Raw genomic sequence first — 19,750 nt, forward strand, 5'->3', positions numbered from 1 at the left:
TCAACCCAATGTTTATTCTTTCCCCCCCCCCTCTGGAGTCTCGTCAGAACGTCGACGCGAATAAATTAAATGTTGTGTCTTCCGTAGCATGTGTAAATGAATCCGATGGTTGCGACATACTACTTGAAACTTGCTCGGCAGTATTAATAGGCAGTAATAAAAGCAAAGAGATTAGTATTTTGTTAGATAATGCGTCACAGAGATGTTTTTTGAGAAAAGAAGTAGCCGTAGAAATGAAACTACCCATAATTAGACAAGAAAGTCTAGCTGTTTACGCTTTCGGCTCTAGAGTGCCAATACAAAAAACGTATGACGTAGTTCGGTTTTCACTTTGTAATTTATGTGATTCGGAAAAGAAAATAACGATTGAAGCACTTTTGACTGACTGTATTTCTGAATCGCAGTTTAAAGTATCGCATAACAAATTAATGCAACTACTTTCGAGGAAGAACATTCAATTGTCAAACATAAGTAAATCTTCAGGAAATGAGTTGTCTCTACTTATTGGAGCACAGTATTTTGGGGATATTCATACGGGAGAAAAACAGCGTTTAAATAAATCTTTGTGTTTGATTGATACTTGTTTGGAAGGGTTGTTGAAGGTCGAATCCCTCCATCAGATTTAAATGCGAATCGGGATATTTCTATTATGAAAATTGAATGTTGCGCCGCATTAAATGAAAAACTAACGCAGTTTTGGCAGTTAGATTCAATGGGGATAAATGATACTCACAGTGGAGATTTTAAATTTAAAGAGGAATTTATTTCTCAATTCGAAAGTAATTTAAAATATGAAAATGGAATGTATACAACTAAATTATTCTGGGACGGTAAACCAGAAAACTTGTCTAACAATTTCGCGGTAGCAAAACGAAGATTTCGTAACTTAAGTGTAAAAATGAAAGAAAATGATTGAGTTTATAATGAATATAAAAATATAGTTAAGGAGCAATTAAAACTGAATATTGTTGAAGTCCTTTCGGCTTAGAAGAGAATTCTTATTATATGCCTCATTCAGCTGTAGTAAGATCGGATAGGGACACTACGAAAGTCAGATTGGTTTTCGATGCATCGTCAAAAGGTAATGGGTGCAAATCTCTTAATGAATGCTTGAATGCTGGCCACCGTTGAATCCCAGAATTTTGGATGTAATCTTGCGATTTCGCGAATATGAATATGCATTTAGCTGTGATATTCAGGAAGCAATTTTGACAATAGGAATAGCGGAAGAGGATAGAGACTATTTACGTTTTTTCTGGTTTCCAGATGAAAGTGATTCAAAAACTTACAAAATTTTACGAATGACTGGCGTTCCATTTGGAGTGACATCAAGCCCATTTATCCTTGCTGCGACTATCAAATACCACATTAGAAAATATAAACTTGAACAAAGCGAAACTTGTGAAATGCTTGACTCGGCACTTTATGTAGATGATCTTTTTTACGGAGCAAATACAATAGAGAAAACTTTAGAGCTCTCACAGAGCGCTGTAAAAATTCTTAAAGATGCGAACATGAATTTAAGAAAATTTAATACTAATTCGGATGAATTGAGAAATTTATGGAGTGAACGAGGTTTGTCTGATGTGACAGAAACTAAAGAACGTCCTTTGACGGTTTTAGGCATAATATGGAACACCGAAGAAGATACTTTTAAGTTAGATGCGAAAACTCTACTGGACATGACCTGTGATAAGAAGAATTCAAAACGTAGTGTACTTCAAACAGCTTCGAAGTTATTTGATCCTCTGGGAATTGCATCACCTTTTATTGTTCTCATAAAATTATTAATGCGAGAAATATGGGAACTTGGTTTAGGATGGGATGATGAGCTATCAACTGACTTGAAGAAAAAATGGGATAATTGGTGCTCTCAGATTTATCTGTTGAAAGATTTTGGAAATGAAACACACTATGCAAACAAATTTAAATCTACAAAAATATAATTCCAAAACGCTACAAAAATCATTTTTCAAGCAACAGTTTACAGAACAAAAATGATTGGCTCCTCCATATACTTCATATGCTAAAGTTCCTACTGTCCGTATATCTGATCTCGAATAATCAATCACTGAGATAGGACACTCTTCAACATTTACAACTATATTTGGATGAGGTCCAAATTTCTTTTTTCTGACTTTATGATTTGTCAGTTCATCCAAAGAAAACTCGCCAATGGCTTGTAATGTCTCCTTATACATTGCACGCCATATAGCATATGCAGTTGATTCAGCATTATAATTGAACATCATTTTTACAGCAAGGTTATTTGGAAGCAATTTCTCAGAAGAAAACGTCTTCATAAAGTGGGTTTTTCGAATATCGAATTCTGCAGATCTTGTGTTCCTTCAGTAAGCGATATAATAAATTTTGTTTGGTGTTGAACATCATCATGAGTTTCTGTTGCTTGTGCTTCCGAGAATTCTGCTGGCGAAACATCCGCAAGGATAGCCCTTTCCTCTAAACTAATGTCTGGAATTTTTATCTTCTCCTCCGTATACTGGTTAACTTCCTTTCTTCCGAATGCTCATTATTGACGGCCCTTTCACTTTCTATTTCTTTCTTTTCTTCCGATCTGGAATCTAAGTCTTTTGCACTCGCTCTCTCTAAACTCCTGCGCGCATGCGCCTGACTACGAGTCTCCACAGCATTCAAGAGAACCGGTTGTTCCCTAATTTCCTCAATCAACTGTGCAGTTTTATTCCCTAACAAATAGTACTCTTTATCTAACTCTACCGGAGTAACCGCTGCCTTTGTGGTGACCACACCAAAATCACCTTCAATGGTGACTTTCGCCAAAGGCAAACATTTACACTCTGTGTCCAAAGGCTGTTTCACCCATACAGTTTCCCCTAATAAGTCACTAGTATTAATCCATGTACTATTACACAGATCTATACCAGCTCCAGTATCTCTCAAATATTCTCTCTCTATCCCATAATTACTGCTTTCTTGAAATACGGCTCAAAACATTTTCCTAAACTCTCCGTTCCTAGATTATTCACCAGATTAGCCTTATTCTTTTCCAGCGATGGACAGTTAGGTCGGATATGTCCGTCCTTTCCACATTGGTAACACCTTATTTTCCGCGGTTTCTCGAAAACTGCTTCATTGAAAACTTGATTTTTTTTAGGAGCCTCCACTTTTCTATGCTCCTCTGATTTAATTCTTTGATGACCACTACTTTTCTGATTATAACTACAGTTAGAATTTACATACCGCTCTCTATCTTTCTCAAATGGTTTCTTTAACCCCGCTCTCTGTTCTAACTTCCTCATATCTCTTCGCAAAGCCTCATACTTGTGGCATTTCTCTCCTAAAATGGAAGCTGTTTTAAATTCTTCCCAATTGTCTAAGTAGTGCTCTCTTATTTCTAGAGGGACTCGCCGCTTAATTTGCTCAGTGAGCATAAGTTCCTTAAGACTTTCAAAATCTTGAACTTCTACTGAATCCAACCAATTCTCTAAATACACTCTCAATTCATACACTAAATCCACCCATAACATTCCGTTTTTTCTGGAATGTTCTTCAAATTTTGTTTTTAGTGCCCAAGAACTAAGCTTGAATCTCTGCATGAGTAATTTCTTAACATGCTGATAATCATCCCATTTATCCGCTGGTTCTTTCACTAATAACTGGGCTACATCGTGAGGTAATAAAGGAATTAATTGCGAGACCCAATCAATCTCATTAACGTTCTCTTTTTGAGCTTGTTTTCTCAAATAGCATAAAGAATAATGAAATATCCATATTACTCGGTTCAAAACACGGTACTAGATCTTTCAAATTAACCTTTTTTTTCTCTAGATTGTTCAACTTTCGAAACCGCGGAACCTAGGCTATTAGTCTGAACAACATTCATCAATTTTAACCTTTCCAATTCAAAAACGCGCTCCCGCTCCCGTTCCGCTCTCTCTTGTTCACGTTCCCGCTCTGCTCTCTCTTTTTCCCGTTCTGCTCTCTCTTGTTCGGCTATTTCTTCTGCTTTTCTCTGCTCAGCCGCAGCCCAAATTCTTGCCGCGTATTCTTTCGCAGCTTCTTCTTCATAGTACTCGGCATTTAGAATAGCCTGCCTAATTTCTCTTACTCTATTTGCCTGAGCCGGTTTGGTCAGTCGACCTGTGAAGACCACGCTGCGTTGCGCTCCTGCTGTTTTTCGATTTTTCAAGTGGAAATTTCACAGTGCGAAGTGCGTGTGATAAATCAAATTGTGCGTGAATGTGTGCTGAATCCAAGGATACGTCGCATTAGTATGTGTGCATCGTAGTTTTCAAAAAATTTGTGAAAAAGTCTGTTCAGTAATTTTGTTCACCTCATATGCCGTCCTTGTAACGGAAGGGTGCCGCCCGGCCACCACGTGGTTGCCGTACTAGGCTTAAGTCCGTCGAAAAAATTCTAAGTCCCGAAATCTGTGATTTCTTTTCAAAAATCAATATCTTCGTAATTAATGCACTTAGGATTACCGGGTTTTCGGCAAATTGGTAAGTTGTTCATATACTATTATATTATATTTTCAATATGGCTATAACTGCATTATCTTCGATATTAGTATTTTAAGACTAACCTTTTTCTGGAACCTAGCTAAAATCTGGACCCAAATAAACTTAATTTTCTGATTGCTGTCTGAAACTTTATAAAATATGCTAGTAACCCCAAAGGGTCTGTTCATTGGGCTCGGAATACTAGTTTAAACATACTTGATTTTGTCGAAACGTTGTGAATTTCGACACAACTCCTTCACGTCGTCGAGGGCAATTTCGACAAACTCCTTACAGTGTATTCTCCATAGTTTTTAAGACTGTTTACTGTTATTTTAACTGTGTTATATCTTTCTGAGCCTTTTCTGTGTGCCTTTACATATCGTATACATATTTTTGATTGATTATATATTATTTTATATAATAATATGTTATTTCTCTGTTTATATTGAACATTCATTATGTTTTACTAATATAAAGCATATTAACGTCGTTTGTAATTATATTATACCAGTCTGTTTCTTATGGGAAATTAATTACCTAGTGTGAGCTTATGTAATATTCACGCATCGCTATGCCTCAACAATCAGTTTCGTTTACGGATGACTCAGTGAATGATAACTTTGATCCTACTGCATTGCTTGCAACTGATAACAATTATAGTGACAAAGTTAATTTGTTATACGATCGTATTCGTGCCATTGCAACTCTCTATCGAGGAGGAAAGTATACACTTCCTTTCGAACCACGAGAAAAATTGCTCCATTCATTGGATGCGTTACGGCAATTGGCTCTTCAGGGCCCGGATTACATCCCGAAACCAGCCACAGTTGAGGCTGGGGTGAATACATCAACAGTGGTCTGCTGTGAAGTTATTCATAACCCACCTATTATTTCATCTCTGCAGCAAGTTCCTTTAGTTCCAAATCCCTCTGCTTTGCCTTCTCCAGCTCCTGGACACTCTTACGGAACTGCATTACAGCAATCCCTTCCGCCAGCTCTTACACCTACTTTACTAATATATCCAAAAGAGAACACAACTAGCAGGAAGCTTAGAGATAAACTTTCCCAGGAATTTCCTTCGCCGAAACTTGGAGTCCAAGTTAAACGGATCAAACCTATCCAACGGGGTGGATTGGCGGTGGTCTGCCAGTCGGAAGAAGATCGGAAAAAATTAGCAGCTACTTTAACGTCTGATCACGCAGCTACATTTGTTAACGTAAAGAATCCCACAACAAAAAACCCCTTATTGCAATTCATAATTTATCCCCAGATCTGACACAGGAGGATTTACAGCTTACCATACAAGAAGACTTTGGCCTCACTAGTGACGAAGTTAAACTTATATTTCGTCTAAAGCAGCGACGCAATGTCTAAAGCAGCGACCATACAAGAAGACTTTGGCCTCACTAGTGACGAAGTTAAACTTATATTTCGTCTAAAGCAGCGACGCAATGTCAAGTGGGGTGCCGAGTGCAGCCCAAGGGCATATCAAACCTTCATGTGCAACCCTCGCATCTACATCGGCTGGCAAGGCCACCTTATCACTGAGCACTTTAATGTCAAAAGATGTTTCAAGTGCCAACGTTTTGGGCACCTGCAAAAAGACTGCCGCAGCGTCCACTATTGCGCATTGTGTGCTGGACAACACGATACCAAGGACTGTTCGGCCGATGCCGATACAGCAGCATGCATCAATTGCATCGATTATAACAACGGCAGCAGATATCAAGTCCCGATTGACCACGCAGCAAACTCCAACACCTGTTACTGCTACCAAAGTAATATTGACAGAATCCGAAGCATGACCACCTATGAGTAGAGATGCCCAGTATAATGTTTCATGTAATTCTGTTCCTAACATCAAATTCTTGCAAATTAATCTTCAGAAAGCTCAAGTTGCAACTGCCCAGGCAATAGAGTTTGCGTTAAGCAACAAAATTGATTTTCTTCTCGTTCAAGAGCCATATACTAGACATGGCAAAGTGGTTGGTTTTCCTTTATTATGGACTGTATATCATCAAGAAAATTCAGAAGATCCTCCACGCTCAGCAATAATTAATTGTAACCCTCAATTCTCTCCATCAATTATTACTATTACTAAAGATCAAGTAGCACTTTTATTAGAATTAGAAAATTTTACTATAGCATTATTTTCGATCTACTCCAGTCCCTCAGATGATATCAGCACTACAATCTCTTTCCTGGAACACTATACAAGAGTTCTTGGTAATAAACATCAGATTATCAGCGGCGATTTTAACGCTCACTCTGTTGCTTGGGGCTATCGAACAACAGACCCCAAAGGCCGTCTGTTAGAAGACTTCTTATCTTCTAAAAATTATGTATTACTCAATGCCACGAATACAATTCCTACTTTCGACAGATTATATGCTGTGGGTTGGTCGGACCTGACCTTTAAATCCGCCAATACGTCTCACTTAACAAGTAATTGGACGGTCAGAGATGAGATTTCATTATCTGACCATAAATATATCACTTTTGAAGTAACACAACATAGTTCTTTACTTATCTTACCTCGTTATAATCTTCCTGGCAGGAAAATTAATCAGTTTAGTCGAAAAGTTCGTGGAACTCTTAATCGTCTTCTTCACCAAATCAACTCTTTAACCATATCTGAAGATATTGAACGTTTTTCAGAGTCCTTAATGCAAAATCTTCAAGATATTTATCACGAAATACTTCCAAAGCGAACTACCAAGCAGCTCCATACTTTACATTGGTGGAACTCTGATCTTCGCATACAGCAGCGGAAGTGTCGTGCGCTTAGGCGACGATTAAAATCTGAACGACGCAATGGAATAACATCTAATACTCTTCAAGTTTTTCAAAGAGAGCGTGCTCTGTATAAACGGATGATTATGCAGAGCAAAATAGAAGCCTGGAGAAAATACTGCACATCAAATAGAGAAATATTTGGCTTACCCTATAAGATCGCTCGAGATAAGCTTTTCCAGCCTGCATCAACGTATCTTTCAGAATCATCACTTGCTGGGTCTAGCAAAATACAAAATACTATTAATGATATTCTAGCATCAGTTCTTCCTCAGGATGATATTACAGATGACTCCCCAGAGCACTTGTCAATTAGGCAGCAAACTTCTATTCCTAACACAGAGGATGATCCACAGATTACAATTACAGAAATTAAAACCACTCTTCGAAATATTCCAAAAAAACGGGCCCCAGGCCCCGACGGGATTGACTATTCTATAATTCGTGTAATCATTAATTCCCACATCTTCTTCTTCTGTGATTATTTTAATAAGTTATTTCTTAATGGTGTATTTTCTCGTATCTTCAAAGCTGGAAGAGTGGTTCTTTTTCTCAAAAAAGGCAAAGATCCGCAATTTTCCACATCTTATCGACCTATATGTCTATTATCTGCTCTGGGGAAAGTTTATGAAAGAAATATTGTCTACCGTTTAAAACATTATCTTCACAAAATTCACTTTTTAAGTGATCACCAATATGGCTGTAGACCACGTGGGTCTACCCTACAAGTATTATCAAAAATTACAGAAGATATACATCGTAATCTCAACAATGGTCACCACAGTGCTTTCATCAGTATAGATCTTAAAAATGCTCTTGACTCACTGTGGTGGCCTGCAATACTGGAGGCACTTCGACAAGCTGATTGTCCTCAGAATTTATTCCTTGCATTTCAAAGTTACTTGTCGGAAAGAAAAATTATCTACTCCACTAATCATGGCATTATTACAAGACAACAAAACAGAGGCTGTCCGCAGGGTTCTTGTGCTGGCCCTGATTTATGGAATATAACATTTAATTCTGTTATTGCCGCAAACTGGCCAACACATACCCGGGCATATGCGTATGCAGATGATACAGTTTTTATCATTCAAGGACGAACTCGAGAAGAGTTGCAAAGAAATGCTATTGAAACCTGTGATCTCTTTTATAACTTATGTTCTAGAATTAAATTAACAATTTCCGAACCAAAATCGCAAATTTTATTAATCCCTAAAAAAGGAGGATCTTTGGTTCGACGGCCTCGAATCACCGTTCATGGTACACGTATACCTATCAAACCGGAGCTCAAATTTCTCCGCGTTATCTTTGACGAGAAACTGAACTGGATGCCGCATGTTTTGGAACTAAAGACACGAACTGTTATAATTGCATGTAAATTGCGTCAAATCCTGGGTCGTGGATGGGGAATTAGACCCTATATACAAAAGGTTCTTTATCTCACCGTTATCGAGAGAATGGTCACCTATGCGGCTGCTATATGGGCTGAACCCATGCAGGGTCGCAAAGTGCGCCACCTGCAAAGTCTCCAGCGTCAATTTGCCTTACAGATAACTAGGGCGTTTCGTACTACCTCATCCAGTGCATTAAATGTCATCCCTCTTCATCTACGTATTCTGCAGGAAGCAGCAATACAATCCGTCAAGGTTTTGAAAAAACCTTTCATCCTATTTGATGAACTTTTCACACCATTGCACTATGAAAAACTCTCACAACATTTGGATGTGCATCCAATCCTTCAAGGAACAGGACTTCGGATTTTCCTTAAAGACGTAACACTGCCACCTATCCCAAGCATTCCATATTACACTGATGGATCTAAAATAGATCAACAGACAGGCTGTGCCCTTGTAGCCTTTCATAATGGTCAGTCAATTTATCAGTGGCTGGGTCATCTCCATGGAAATAATAGTGTATTTCAAGCGGAGGCCTTAGCCATCCTCAAAGCAGTTCAACACTGTAAAACAAGTGGTGCTATGGAGGCAATAATTATCACTGATAGTCATTCGTCGCTTCAAGCGATTCAAAACCCTAGACATTCTTCTTCGCTTATCTCGGATATCCAATGTGAACTTCGTAATCAAGTGGGAAATAACATCACGCTAGCTTGGACTAAGGGTCATGCTGGGGATCACGGTAATACTTTGGCAGATAAGTTAGCCAAATCAGCTGCCGAAAATACCGATGCCGAGGCTGAAGAAGTGATTCTTAAGTGGCCAACATCTCACTTAAAACGAGCTCTTCTTTTAAAAGTTATATCCCAATGGCAACTAGAATGGGATACTGATGAAACCGGTCGACGAACGTACAATCATATTACGTATGTGGATCAATGTCGTCAGATAACAAATCATCAACTAGTAAGATATATTTCGGGGCGTGGTCCATTTCCAAGCTACTTTTACAAGCATGGAATTGCAAATAGTGAATATTGTGTCTGCGGAACTCTAGGCATACCTGAACATTATATTACTACATGCCCGTTAACGGAGGAATTTCACATTCCTTTCCCTGTGGATAATCAACTAGCATTTAGTAAATTTTTAATTAAGAAGTACCTTATCAGAAAACTCTCAAAAATTATGGACATTCTCCACAGTTATGGATCTGATCTATGTCAAGTTGTCTAATGTTAATGGTTTTGTCCTGTTTTCATAATACAACTGTAATCTTGTACACTCCAGTTGCATTCTTGTCTGTTTATATAGTGTTTTCATAATACAATTGTATTTTTGTACATTCCAGTTGCATTCTTGTCTATTTACATATTATAACTATATTCTTTCTTTTTAATAGTCCCAGTATTGTTACAAATATTATTAAAAATTGTATTGTATTTTAAATGCACTATAAGATATTTCACAATAAGTATTATACTCGCAGTCTCAAACTACAGATATGGTATTACTATCTTACTGAATTACAAGCTACATATTAAGTATTCTAATCTGGTTATATATAAAAAATATTGTATCGAGCATTGTAATAACTATTGTATCAAACTATTAGCATTGTATCATATTTCATTATAATTACAATATACAATATTTGCACCCTAAGTACTGCATTATATTCTAACTAGTCTATTAACTTAATTTACTTATTATTTTAATTCTTGCATTAATTATTGTATTAAGTTGGTAGTTATGTAATATTATGTTGAGTTATAAGCTCTACCCTAAGAATATGTGATGCAACATATTGAAATTATGAACATCGTATCGCTATGTATGCTTTAGTATGGAACTGTAAATTAAATTCTTTGCAATACAGAAATTGGATTATTAGCTGGATTATTAGCATATTTATAATAAGTAGTCTTGATTCAACTTGGCATTAACTATTTTATTGAATTACATGCAGAATTTTAGACTTTAGATTTTAGATTTAGTTTATTGATTATATTGAATTATATGTCGTGTATTGCATATTGCACAGAATTATTAATATTGAATTGATCATAAGTATTTTTATACATTATATTGGTATAACTATATTGTTGCATTGTATCGGATATTGCACAGAATTAATAATATTGAATTGATCATAGGTATTTTTATACATTGCATTTGTATATTTATACTGTTGCAAAATATGTCTTTTTATCCTCAGTATTGTACTGAAGTGTTGCTCATGTGTATTGTATACAAAGTATTGCAATTAATTCGCTTTAGTTATTAAGAACATTGCCTTATAGGCATCATACTATTAAGAATATATATATTGCACTTCTTTTTATACCCTGAGATACGTACTGAATTAAATATTGTATTAATTATTTTACTCAACTAGCAATTGTGTTAAAATACTGTATGAAAGTTAAAGTAGTATTTTGGTCTCATTTTGCTTTAAATATTCCATTAAATTATAAATAGTATCATAGACGTAGCTTATCGATTTTATACTGTATCATATGTCTTGTATTGCATATTGCATAGATTTATTACCAATTACTTGACAATATGTATTTTTCTACATTGCATTTGTCTATATACTGTCACATACTCTATTTATTTACTCTTAGTATTGTATTGTACCTATTGTTGTGTCTTGTATACTAACCCTGTAAGCATGTTAATTTACCTATTGTATCACATATCTTACGTATATGCAGTACATTATATTATATCGTATAACCGTATTGTATAATATATATATTAAATTGTGAGCTTCGTATGGATATGTATCATCTTATATGAAAGTGCAATGTTGTGAGCATCATATACATAATAAAATTGCACTATAAGTCCCCTGAAATACAGGAAATGTGTAGTTGGTATCGTAATATAAATAATGTATCATTAATTTTGCATTAACTTTTGTAATTGAATGATATAGCATCCATTATCTTACGTATTAGTTGTACTGTATACTGTATTATATAATATATACATTAAATTGTGAGCATAGTATAGATATGTATCATCTTGTATAAAATTGAATTATAAGTTCCCTGCAATACAGTACTGTGTAATATATATTAAATTGTGAGCATCGTATAGATATGCGTCGTATAAAATTGCACTAATATAGGAAATATACAGTTGGTATAGTAATATAAATAGTGTTTTATTAACTTTGCATTAACTATTGTATTGAACAAAATGGCTTATTGATCTTACATTGAATTATCTATCTTGTCTTGCATCTCGTACAGAATCATTAGTATCGTTTTACCTTGTATTGGTATATATCTGTATATGTGTATGTATGTATATATGTGTGTATGTGTGTATATATATGTAAGATAAAAATATATGAATCAAAAATATAGATTAAACTATAAACATTAAATCTTCCTCTCTATTCTAAAATCGTAATAACTTCTTTGCATTGCGTCATTTCTAGATCACTCTATGATCGGCGCAACTCTGATGACGTAATAATTAAGAACTGAAACTGTCCTTGTAAACCAAAACTTTTCTCTTCGCGTGCCACCATCTTGCATAACTACGCACTTTCAGCTTCTTTGGACGCATCAACAAATACATGACAGGGATATTTAGGATTAAACAAAGTTAAAATAGGTCTATTTTTTGCACTGTTAACAGCATTCTTTGAGGTTCAGGAAGCCCTTCCGTAAGTGCTTCCACCATTGTGGAATCTGTTAGTTTCAAGCTGACTCCTAATTTCAACTTATTACGAAAATAAACATCAATATTATTAAATTTCTCGTATTTTAAAGACACAAAATCACTAAAAGTAACAGATTCCGATGTTGTGAAGTATGTCTCGAAAATAGCCTTTATGTTGTCCCAGTATTTATCTAAACGATCACGTAAATAGAGGGCTAAAGCCTCTCCTCTAATACACTCTGAGAAAACAAATTTCTTTTCCTTTTCTGGAATGTTCTTTGCGGCACATTTCTTTTCAAACAATAGAAGATATTTGTCTATTGGAAAATTTGTACTTGTGCCATCAAAAATAGGAAATTGGAATTTTATTGTATCCACAATAGCTACGGATTCTTTCTTATCAGTTGACATTTTTGCCGTTTTTGAGCGTGTTAACATTCCAATCACAAAATCTTGAATTTAAGACTTCGCATACACATCAATTTGAACACTAAATAAATCACTTTAGAAGCACTTGATAAAACGCATAACTTTGGAGACGAGGGAAAGTACTTAAGAATCGCCGGAAAAGAAGCACAAGCATCAGACGATCACACACTGTCCTTGACCCACTGTTGAATTTAGAAGCGCGTTATAAATAAATCCAGGAGCTTTTTTCCCACGTAGAGGATAAATCCTACCGGCTAATTAATAACTGTAATGTTTTCAGTTATTCCAACACATCGTGGGCGAATGGTGAGGCTATTCCATTACACGTTCTGGCAGATGGTTAACGAAGCTGGGGTGATTGAAACACGGAGTAAAATGACGACTCAGGACTTTTCACTTTTAACAGCAAGCATATCTTTATTTTAATTTATAGCAGATGACTTTTTCCAGATGAAGTTAATCAAATAACTTATTCAGTAATTAAACTATTAGATACGACTGACTTTAAACTTTAATACATCATAACGTTCTAACAAAGAAAGAGGAGCATAGCGGAAGCGTTAGCAGGACGAAGGCGAGAAGGCATCTGTCTAGGAGAACTTATGACTCAGCATTTATATGAATGGTTATGTAACAGAGTAGCTTCTAGAAAAATGTAGAAAAACTTATGACGCAGCATTTATATGAGGAGGATATGTAATAGGCGTGAATGTTCTAGCAGGTACTGGGTTAGGGGACGATCCTGAATTGCAGAAAAGTAATTAAAGGTTGCTGTTTCGCAAAGAGCAAAGCCATTGTATTTTTATGTAAGATAAAAATATATGAATCAAAATTATAGATTAAACTATAAACATTAAATCTTCCTCTCTATTCTAAAATCGTAATAACTTCTTTGCATTGCGTCATTTCTAGATCACTCTATGATCGGCGCAACTCTGATGACGAAATAATTAAGAACTGAAACTGTCCTTGTAAACCAAAACTTTTCTCTTCGCGTGCCTCCATCTTGCATAACTACGCACTTTCAGCTTTTGCTCTCTACTTTCCTAAGATGTAATTTCGCTGGCTTGCTTTCTATCTCAGCAATATCAAAAATGTAAATCTTCTGTGGAAAGGCACGACTAGAGTGCCAAGTGATTGTGGCCACAAATATCAATTGGAAATAAAAATGGAATTGAAACTGCTTCGACTGCCAAGTTCTTTAAATACTACGCAATCAAAATTATTCTTCAATATGGATCTAAGCAAGCATCTACAGTGTTCCGTCTTTTTTTTCTTTGCTTATATTATTACATATATATATATATAGTGTATATATATGTGTGTATGTTGCATCAGGTTCTTCTATTTACAATAAAATTAATGTAAAATTCCTTACCTGCTGCATCTTCAGTGTTCTCGACGCCAGGCTTCTAATAATCACGTTTTCCAGTAAGAGTTTCTATTACAATTAACAGGCCATCTTGTCTTTTAATTATTTATTGGAATAAAAAGCTAATATACACTATTTACAAGGTAGGTGATAATTATTTTAAAACAGTACATTTTTAGTTCTGAGTCTTTACGCTCCTCAGAGCGGTTCCAATCTCGACTGCTTCTCGGAACTTAATTACAGCAAAAGTAAAGGAAGAGATGCCCGCCACCTAGTGGCAAGAATGTGACATCCTCCCACCTTTTGATTTTACCTCGATAAAATGGGAAAATCAAAACAAAATTTATCAATAATCAAACAAAAGTTCAAGTACAACTTTCACAAATATGAAAAGTAACTAATGCTCTAAAATTAATACTTACAAAGAAGGATTACACATCTAAACATTTTCTGCATTACATTCATACCATATCCAGATAACATGTTCCAATTGACTACTGTTAGGACAATTAAATTTCTAAAATACTGAAAAGAAACAAAAATTAGTATAGCAATTTAAAAATATGTAACAGGGTTTACAGTTTTACGTCCATATCTAGTTTGATAGTTCATATCACTGTCACACTTATCGGCAGAGTTTTTTCTGTTCATGGTGAAGTCACTAAACAAGTTAGGTCTATCAAGTTCGAGAGGATAAATACGTTTCACAGGTCTTAGGAGTTCACCCGTTGCAGTTTTCACTTTGACAACACGTACTTCGTTGTCTTTCCCAGGATATAGTTCTACAACACGACCTATTGGCCAATCTATTCTCTTCTTGTTGTCGCTGCCGACAAACACCAAGTCATTTTTGTTGATAGTCCGAGTAGATCGTTTACATGGTTTTTGCACTAGGATAGCTAAATATTCATCACGAAATCTTTTGCGAAAATGTTCTCTTAAGTTCTGCAAGAACTTGTATCTTTTTGTCAGATTGATGGTATCCAGGTAGTCTAAGTCTGGTACTCCGACGTCGTGCACATCTTGTAGAAACATTGAAGGAGTTAGTGCCGTAAGATCATTTGGATCTTCTGAAAGGTACGTAAGGGGTCTTGAGTTGATTACTGATTCGATATCACAAAGTATAGTCAACATTTCCTCGTAAGAGACACAGGACTTGCCGAGAACATTTCTCAACATCTTCTTGACTGTTTGTACCAACCTCTCCCACCAACCGCCCCACCATGAAGCAGTTGGGGGATTAAACTTCCACTGTATTCTCATACTTGAATGACATTCTATTTCTTTCTAATCTATCGATCTTAACAGATTTTCAGTTCCAACGAAATTAGTGCCATTGTCGCTGTAAATAATACCTGGACGACCTCTTCTGGCAATAAATCTCCTTAATCCTAAGATGAACGCATTTGTCATAAACTTTCTATCAGCTCAAGATGTATCGCGCGATAGACTGCGCAAGTAAAGAGCAAGATCCATGCCTTTTTTTCTTTTCTTAAATAAAGAGGACCGGCTACATCGACTCCGGTCACTTCAAACACCAGAGCATCTCGAACTCGATCTTCAGGAAGAGGTGCTGGAACAGTCTCTATATTCTTTGCGCTATATCTTCTACAGCGAACACACTTCATAAGAACTTTACGTACTGTTTTTCTTCCTCTCAGGACCCAGAATTTCTGTCGAATATTGGCTAGTACGAATTGCACACCAGCGTGGGATAGTCGCAAATGGTAATCTAAAATTAACCTATGAACTAAGTCATGATTTGAGGGCAATACAATTGGACAGAGAAAATTTTCTTCTTCTACAGTTTCTATTTCAGGGACCGTGAGTTCTCCTGATTGTTTAGAATCTGGTCTTCTGCAGTTGTTGATAAATCTGCATATCCAAGCAGTTATTCTTAACATTTTATGGTAAGATGAATATTTCTCAAAAAAATGTTCTACCCTTTGCGTATTTAGTGCAGAAATGACTGATTTCCTTTTTTCTGAATTTACTATTTCCATATCCGGTATTTCCCTTTGTCTAGGCCATTCTTCCTGATTTTCCTTCAGCCAGTCGGGGCCCTCCCACCATCTAACTACTAAAAGTTGTTTAGCGGTGCAACCTCTTGATGGGAGGTCAGCTGGATTTTTTGTTCCAGCAATATGTTTCCACGTTTTTGGATCCGTCAGTTTCCTAATCTCCCTGACTCTGTTTTCCACAAAGACAGCCCAGACAATCTCTTCCCTTTGAATCCATGTCAAAACTGTTGTAGAATCCGTCCAAAAATGCGTTTCCATATTTTGCCATTGCAAACCATTTAAAACAGAAGAGCATAGTCTGGCACCTATCATGGCAGCTATCAATTCCAGACGAGGGATCGTAATAGATTTTACGGGAGCTACTCTAGACTTCGATGCCAACAGATGAACTTCAACTCCAGAATTCGTCACAGTTCTCAAGAAAACTGCAGCAACATACGCATTACTACTGGCATCACAGAATGTGTGAATGCTGCAGAACTTCCTATTGTCCTTGCTGGAATGTATCCAACGTAGGAGGGATATTTCTTTTAAGAGAAAAAGGCTTTTATACCAATTCACAAAATTTTGTTTTGTACTCTCGTCAACTTCAGTATCCCAAGAAATTCCTGTTTTCCATAGGTTCTGCAACAATATTTTAGGATACAAGAGAACAGGACTCACAATACCAATAGGATCAAATATTTTGTGTGTTACAGCGAGAATTGTTCTCTTCGTTATTATACCCATTTCAAAATCTTCTAGCCAATTCAGATTCAAAGTTAAATTATCTTTCTGACAGTTCCATAACAGACCCAATACGGGTGAAATAGTTTCCTGTTTCAGGTTATCTCCATTATGTAACCAACCTCGAAGATTAAACTTTCCTTCATTCATTATTTCTCGAGATTTTTCGATGAACTGAATCATCTCGGATTCTTTGTCAAAACTGGCAACAACGTTATCTACGTAGAAGCTACGCAAGAGTTTAGCTATTATCTCCGTATCATATGAAGAATTTTTCATGTACTTTTGTAGATGGAATTCTATAACAGCTGCCAAAAGGAAAGGACTACTCTTAACCCCAAATACTACCCTAGTATGACGAAATATTTTCGTTTTCCTTTCTTCCACATCATTCCACCAGAAAAACCGAAGCCAGTCTCTATCTTGAGGCCTTACACTGATCTGTAAGAAAGCCTTTTCAATGTCTGCTATAGCAGCAAACTTGCCTTCCCGAAATCTCAGCAAAAGAGATGGAATTAGTTCTATCAAATTTGGTCCACACTCCAAACACTGATTTAGAGAAGGAGACGATTGTTTCCTCGCAGACGCATCAAACACCGGTCGAATTGGTGTTGAGCTATTTTCTTTGATCACCGGTCTATGCGGTAAATAATGTCCATAGTCAACCGCAATATTTTCTTTAACTTCTTCGATCACTCCTAAGTTACACCAGTCATTAAAAACTGCATTGTATGAAGAAAATAAATTTTGAGATAAAAGTTTCTGGGTGGTAGATTGTAGACGTTTCAAAGCTAAATCCTTGTGGGTGGAAAGTGGTACATGATTCTCCGCCCATGGAAGTGCGACTGCATAACGCCCCTCTTCGTTTAGAGATACAGAATTTTCGAATTGCAATTTTGATTGCAAATCCCTTTCCTCTCTAGCCTTCTTTGTAACTGGATCTGTTATTCCGATAACATCAAGCCTCCACAGTTCTGACAGAGTGGCATCAGAAATATGTAAAGATAACGAAAGCGTGGAAAAGGAATTTTCTATTTCATAATTGTCAGTGTTCGCTTTCCCCATGACTGTCCACCCAAGTCTTGTACTTACAGCAACTAATCTTCCCCAAGGAAGAACTTCGATTTTACCTGTAAATAAATTTGCAGCAACATCTTCCCCTAACAACAAATGAATCTCTTGGGGGTTCTCCTGAAATAATCTGCAATTTTCAAAAACATCACTGACGTAAATTCCTCTTCTTCTAAGTTCCCTAATCCAGTGTATATTTTTGATTTTAGGGACCGAAGAACATATTTTTCTTTCATCCAATACATTGATTTCGCAATTATACCGTTTATCTACGCTACCCAATTTTATTCTATAACGTTTATGTTTTTCCGAAACTTCTATGCCACCGAAACGTCCGTGGGTTACACTTTGTTCACCTAAGCTTCTTAATTGTAACCTTTCTGCTGCATACCTGCTTATGTATGAGTTTTGACTTCCGGTGTCAATTATCGCTCGAACAAATTGGTTATTCCCTCTTCCATATATGCGAACAACTAAAGTTTGCAAATATACTTCTGAACATCCTGCTTGATTTGAAAGTACTTTATTTTCTATCTGTTTGTCTTTTTTAATTTCCGAAACTTCGACAGAAGGATTTTGTTTATTACACATAATAGTTGCATGTTGTTTTTTACAAATGGAACAAGTTATTTTTGTTCTGCAGTTTTGAGCCAAATGGTGTAATTTTAGGCATTTATAGCAAGCACATTTTCTTTTTAAAATGTCCCTTTTTTCTTGTAATGATAAGCCGGAAACGAAACTACAGTCATGAATCTTGTGGAATTGATTACAGAATACGCAGTTCATATCTTCCTCCCTGCATTCAGATTTTGTAAACAAATCTGTAGCGGTCGGAATCTTTGGTTTATTATGTCTATTTGAGAAACCATATGCGCTTTTCGTTGCAGGGGGGAAAGAACTGTCGCCGATCGGATACTTTTTGCTGTTGCGAAACCGTTGACCTTGTGCGTTCGCGGGATGAAAGTTCTGCGTGTGAAAATGACATTAAATCTTTTATGTTATAATCTGTGCCAACATTTTGTGTTCTATGAAATTCAAGCGTTAATTCTGAAGGCAATAACTTCAAAATCATCGGACACAGCAAAGCGCTGTAAGATTCCGATACAACATCTAACGCTTCGAGACATCTAATCTGTGTTTGTACTTTATCATACAGGTTACGAAATGTTTTTATGTCATTCGCATTTTTTAATGATTCAATATTCAGCAAATTATTCATGTGCGCATTAATAAGAGTGTCTCTCCTTCCAAAACGGTCGTGTAAGATTTGAATTGCTGAATCATAATGTTTTGGCGATAACGGAAATCCTTGAACGCAGCTAGCAGCTGTTCCTCCTAAATATGCTTTCAGGTAATTAAATTTGTCTACTTTGTTCAATGATTCGTTATTATGTATTGAGGACTCAAAACTATTCCAAAAAGTAAGCCATTGACTACTGTTCCCATAAAATACGGGAATCGAAAGTTTTGGTAATTTAACATTAGGTGTATCTTTTATATTTTGCTGTGTGTTCGGTGCATTTAAGTCATGATTAAGTTCCTTAATCCGTTTCTTAAGCCTGAATTTCCATAACGTTATCTTCTCGCGATATTGTTCTGTAATTTCGGATTCATTTTCGAATTCATCTACACTCAGAATTGGTTCAACTTCCACATCGGCATTAGATAGCGTTTCGGTTTTAGCATTAAGCTGTTCTAACAATTCTTCGAGCTCATTAATACTACATTCAGATTTATTTAATTCACTTTCGATTTTCTTAAATAGTTTTGTAACGGCAGTTC

The 19,750-nt window shown here is 36.2% G+C and overlaps 1 protein-coding gene across 1 annotated transcript in view; it reads right to left on the bottom strand.

Annotated features, from left to right (window-relative positions):
* Positions 1-19,750, bottom strand: part of LOC118205238 (uncharacterized) — a gene marked incomplete at its 5' end in the record, with an annotated part of 146,283 nt that overhangs the window by 77,535 nt on the left and 48,998 nt on the right. The gene's annotated exons all lie outside the window — the stretch shown is intronic.

Source organism: Stegodyphus dumicola, chromosome 8 (genome assembly GCF_044657685.1).
Source record: "Stegodyphus dumicola isolate Sdum_Otavi_A_Nest chromosome 8, ASM4465768v1".
In the NCBI taxonomy this organism is placed as follows: Eukaryota; Metazoa; Arthropoda; class Arachnida; order Araneae; family Eresidae; genus Stegodyphus; species Stegodyphus dumicola.